General features: G+C 29.1%; 1 pseudogene; it reads left to right on the forward strand.

The window, feature by feature from the left end:
- The first annotated feature begins 59 nt into the window (after positions 1-59).
- LOC126858682 (proto-oncogene tyrosine-protein kinase ROS-like) lies at positions 60-4400 on the forward strand (annotated as a pseudogene).
- The last annotated feature ends 989 nt before the right edge of the window (positions 4401-5389 follow it).

Raw genomic sequence — 5389 nt, forward strand, 5'->3', positions numbered from 1 at the left:
TTTGATTCTGTTATAATCATAGAAAATATAAAAATACCAAAACATCATTTTTTTTATAGATGGAATCGGCCCTAAATTTGGAGAAAGTAATACAAGGATACACAGTGCAGTGTTGGTTTATCAAAAACCTAAAAAGATACAAGTTTGTGAGGACAAAAAGTAGCTCAGCTACAATATTGAAGCACGTCGTGAACAATCTAAAACCTAACACGACGTACTATATTTTCAAGTACGAGCGCTCACTAAAGTTGATGCGAGTCCTTATTCAGATTTAATTGATGTATCGACTACGAATGAAAATCCAATACCAAAATTGATTGTAATGGAACTGCTGAACATAGTATTAAAGCATGGGATTTAGATCTAAAAGCAACGTTAGTCTCATTAAACAAAATGACGTGATAAGTATTGCTTACTTCGATAGCGGAACATAAAATTTATTGGGGCAACATTAAGGGAGACCTAATGATGTTTGAAGTTGTTAAAAACAATAATACAAAAATAGCTAAGTTTCAATACATTGTGAGCAACCTCTGCATCGATTGGGTAGCAAGAAATCTTTACTGGGTGGAAAAATATGATTTCAAGTTTGGTGACCTAATTAAGTTCGACTTAACAATGTGGGAAAGTGGCATCACCATATACAAAAGAATTTCAAAAACAGAAAATCCTCATGCTCTCGGTCTAAATGTACTACCATCTATGGGGTATGTTAACTTTTCAATTTAAAATAAATGAATAACGTTTTTATTAAAATTTGTATTGATTTGTAGTTTGTCAATAATTTTATATGGCTTTGTAATAAAGATAAAATGTTATAATAAAATAATAAATTAAAACAAATTTAATTTTAGAATTTTTAATATTTATTATATGTAAGAATTTTTTTCTGCTAGTAGTAAAATTATGTTTTATAATAAATGAAATAATTGTTATGTCTTTTAGAATTTTATATTGGATTAATTATCCTATATATAACAAACTTCAGATAATGCAGTCGGACCTTGATGGAAAATACGCTCAAAAAGTTTCAAAAAATTTGTCTACTGTGTGTTCTTTTTCAGTCCATGGATCACAAATTAGAGATACAAAAATTGATGACATGAATACTAAGGAACCGCTGATTTACTGGATAATACGTGATCTATTGATTGTGACAAACATTAATCTTTCTATGTGCACTTTGATTTTACGAAACAAAGAAATTAGCAATGAAACATTGTTCACATCTTTAACGATTGACAAGACAAACATTTACATTTCTGGAGTCATGACAGTATATGACAGCAAGTATTATAGACACAATGCTTATACATTTGTCTTGAAAAAAGTATGCTCTTCTCGAGAGCAAAGGTGCATTCAAATACATCCAAAAGATAAGTACGGTTTTCGACATTCATAAATTGTATACTTTCGGTGAATCTTCGCAATTGTATCCTTCGAAGAAATGCCTGATACCTGACAAAAATATTTATAAAATACAAATAGTTCTGGTGACGGCAAACAGCATTATCTTAAATCTTCCCGAGCCGGTCCCCAAGAACGAATGCAAAAGATACAACTTACCTAGCACTCTATATACTATCTACGTAAGCTATTGTTTGGACAATAAGCTTAACAAGTTCAATAATTTCACCGTAAAAACGTATGAGAGAGATTACGAGATTCAAAATTTAACGCCGCTTACAGAGTACACATTACAGTTAACCTTAAGCAATTTTTACTTTGATCGGTTATCGATAGATCCGTTATTCGGCTCGAAAGTGATATTGAAAACTGAATCGGGCAAACTCGACGCACCAGAAAATGTGACAATTCAGGCTCTGACACCTACTACAGCAGCAGTTTCTTGGATGCCGCCTAAGAAATTAAATTGCGTGCCCGTAATCTACGAAGTATATTGGACGTCAATTATTTTTTAAACAATACACGAATCCTTAATTATCAATAAAACAGAACATAAGGTAGACGACAAATTTTTCACATTACTCGAATCGTTGATACCAGGACAGATATACGAGATATATGTACGCGTGTATCCAACAAACTTCAGCAATCATTATACTGACAGTTTGAGCAAAATCTTGTATATGTATTCAGAACCAAACAATATAACTTTGAACGAAGTTAACATAAGCGGTATGAATATCTCTTGGATTCCTAGCGTTAATTTGACAGTTCATTATGAATTGGAATACAAAAATGTTGAGATGCAGAGGTGGCAAATTGCAAACAATTTTAAGGTGAATAATGAAGGGAAAGTAATGTACTGTATAAACAACTTGCTACCGGGAACTCTATACGAGTTTCGTTTGATATTGAAATATCCCAAGTACGAGAAAGACTTTATATGGCCATCTGATGGAAGATTTACTTTTTCAACACTTACAAGTATGCAAATGAAGATATTATAACAATTTATGCATATTTTAAATATAAAAGATGTTTATAGAATTTTAAACTTAGTAATTTTTAATAATAAAGTTACAAATAGAAATGTAAGTTTTAAATAAAATAAAAATATTAAGGTTTATTTTGCATAACAAAGGTGATATTTCAAGCAATTTCAGGTAACAGTGTTACGCAATATTACCAATATATATCAGGCCTTGTTGCTATAGTTATTATAATTTGCGTCTGCTATTTTTACTATTGTAAGTATATTTGTGATACACATTTAAATACACATCTTTAATAGTAAAAATAGGTTATATCTAATTTAAAATATAGAGATTTTTTAAGAACAGTTAACTTATTTGTTGAAGAGAAAATGTAAATTTTGCAATGCATATTATTGCAAATTACATATTATTACATATTGTAATTTTGTAACAGTGTATCAACAACACAACAAATGTAACGAACAACGTTTGCCTCAAATAATGACGCAACATCGAGTTGGCGATTCTACATGAGATACCAAACGGTAACGTTCAAGTCAATATGTTATACAGTCCTACATTGGAATATAATTCAGATGAATATGTACTGACCAAAATCGAACGTGAAGCAAATCAGACTAGAAAACTTATAGGTAGCGGCAGCATTTGGAAAGGTAAAAATTAATTTTTTATGCAATATGATATTCATTAATTTCTAGATCAACATAATTTGAAATAATATACATTTCTCGATAAAACACTACGATTATAAATAATTTTCTACAAAATGTTACAAGATGCAATGTTTTGTGAGATAGCAATACACATGGATTCCACTTTGTGAATTTTTCGCTAAATTATTTAATACAATAAAATGAAATAATATTCCTTGAACATTAAACTATATATCTTTTAATTAAATATAAATTTAAATTAATTTCAAATATTATGCAGGTGTATCGAGAGAAAGTAAAAATTTCGAAAAATCGGGCGTAGAGATACCTGCTGCCATAAAAATGCTTCGAAAAATGCTTCTTCGCAAGAGAAAAAGAAGTTTTTAGATGAAGCCAGACTTATGAATCATTTCCGACATAAACACGTGCTAAGATTGTTGGCCGTCTGCTTAGACCAAGAATCTCCATTAATTGTGCTGGAATTAATGGAAATTGGTGATTTGTTACAATATTTGAGAGATAATCAAAAATTCAACCGTCAGATTCGCATGCTGTACGTCTGCAAGATTTGTTTGCGATGTGCGAAGATGTTGTGCGAGGATGTTGCTATCTGGAAGATTTACGTTTCGCATAGAGATCTTGCGTGTCGAAATTGCTTAGTATCCGCGAGAGATCGCGAGAATCGTATCGTCAAAATCGGTGATTTTGGACTAGCTAGAGACGTTTACAAGGATGACTATTACCGAAAGGTAAATACAATTATTTAAATAAAATAAATTTTTTAGAAATGTTTGGCTTTTCTTCTTTTATCGTAATAATTTGGTACATTTTTATTTTAATTAGAACATTTAAATAAAAATAAATATAACATAAATAATATTTTTATTTATATAAAACAAGATATAAATAAACGTTTTACATTCTAGCATGAATATTTCTAAATTAAAATTGACAACTTGAATTAGAACATTAATTTCACTAAAATCGCATGTTTTAGAAAGGGCAAGGTCTGCTTCCTATTCGTTGGATGGCACCAGAATCTTTGATGCTTGGAATATTTACTTCTCAGAGCGATGTTTGGTCGTTTGGGGTTCTAATGTGGGAAATTACATCGTTGGGTGAACATCCCTACACTGGCAGGACTAATCTGGAAGTGATAGACTATGTACGCGCTGAAGGCAGGTTGCCAATGCCTCTAAATTGTCCACCGACTTTGTACGAGTTGATGCTGCGTTGCTGGAATCCAGCAAATGATAGGCCAAACTTTAAGCTTTGTCTCAAAAATATTATAACTATAAGAAATAGTATAGAAGATACCTTACTGAGTCCAATGGATATCTTATAAAAAAATTAAATTAATTAATAATATCATTCTGCGAATGATCCAATGAAAAGCCAAACGTAAGAAAAATAATTATAAATAACTAATATTTTGCCGTTTTCAATTTAATCTTAATATGTTAGATTTATCAATAAAAATAAGAAAAATATTTTTCAATTTTATATTTTTAATGACTGCAATGATTAGAAAATACAGCACTTGTTCTTACAATTAATAAGTTCTTACAATTAATAACAATAAATAACGTGAAACTGTTTCTAGGTCCTTTCAAATAACTACAACAAAATCTTTCTTTCTTATGGTTCTAATAATTTATCGTTTGATTTTGCTACAATAGTTTTAGAAATAATGTCTATTTTATATTATATGACCAGCTTATATTTTATATTTCTATTTTTTTGTACTTTAATGCTTAAATAAAATACACAATTATATTACATTAATATATATAACATTTTTTAATATTAATGCATAATTTAGAAAACGATTATGATAAATGTTTGGATTAATTTACATCTCATGGATCATTTGAATTTTTACATATATTGTAAAGTTACATATTTGTCCATTCCTAAGTAACACACACTATGAATTTTGTGCACTGTCTTTTTATTATTTAATTATTTTTATATTTTTATATTATAATAAATTATTATAAATTATATTTTATAAAATTACATGTTTTAAATTTTCTAATTTTTTTTATTTCTTTCCTTTTCTTTCATTCAAAATCTGTGTGTACAACTGAATTTATTTTAAAAATGCATATAAAAGAGAATATAGCAGAAATTGCACAAATTTATTACGAAAAGAATAATTTTTTACACGACTACATTCCGATTAAACTCGACCAGCGATAAATTCATCTGAGATAGCAATTTTAAATTCATTTCGTTCTTAATCTCTTTTCTTCCATAGGTTAAACAAAAAAATTAATAATTTTAGCAATATTGGAAACATTGAAAACATATTGTAGGTATCGATGAACCGAT

This window comes from Cataglyphis hispanica, unplaced genomic scaffold (assembly GCF_021464435.1).
Source record: "Cataglyphis hispanica isolate Lineage 1 unplaced genomic scaffold, ULB_Chis1_1.0 scaffold45_size9918, whole genome shotgun sequence".
Taxonomy (NCBI): Eukaryota; Metazoa; Arthropoda; class Insecta; order Hymenoptera; family Formicidae; genus Cataglyphis; species Cataglyphis hispanica.